We start from the raw sequence: 600 nt of genomic DNA on the forward strand, positions 1-600 counted from the left end.
AACAGAATGGCCAACTCTCAGTCAACAAATCCGGGAGGACCAACAAACGTCGCATCTGGTTCCAACCACAAAGGGAAGCAAGTGATGGGAGAAAGTAACACGGGAAACCAAGGCAGAATTTACGTCGTCAATAGCACTCAGGCCCAGGCTAACGACGCCGTAACTGGTACATTTCCCATAAACTCAGTACCTGGAATAGTGTTATTTGATACAGGAGCTACCAATTCATTTATATCATCTGCATTTGCTGATAGACTGAAATTAAGGCCTACTATTGAGCTAGATCTAAATGTCAAAACTGCTTCGGGAATAGTAGTAGCCTGTAGAAATGGTTATGATAACATTGCGATAGAAGTAGCTGGAACTAACTGTCCCGGAAATCTCGTTCGTTTTGAACTTGAGGGCATTGATGTAGTACTCGGAATGGATTGGTTGGATAAGTATAAAGCTCGGATAGTGTGTGATGAGCGGAAGATTGTGTTACGAGGACCAGAAGGGAGGAAAATATCCTACCGAGGGATTGACAAGCAACACGAATCCAGGTTGTTGACAGCGCAGAAACTGAAGCAGTATATGCACCAGGGATGTGAAGTATACCTC

Source organism: Ipomoea triloba, chromosome 16 (genome assembly GCF_003576645.1).
Source record: "Ipomoea triloba cultivar NCNSP0323 chromosome 16, ASM357664v1".
NCBI classification, from domain to species: Eukaryota; Viridiplantae; Streptophyta; class Magnoliopsida; order Solanales; family Convolvulaceae; genus Ipomoea; species Ipomoea triloba.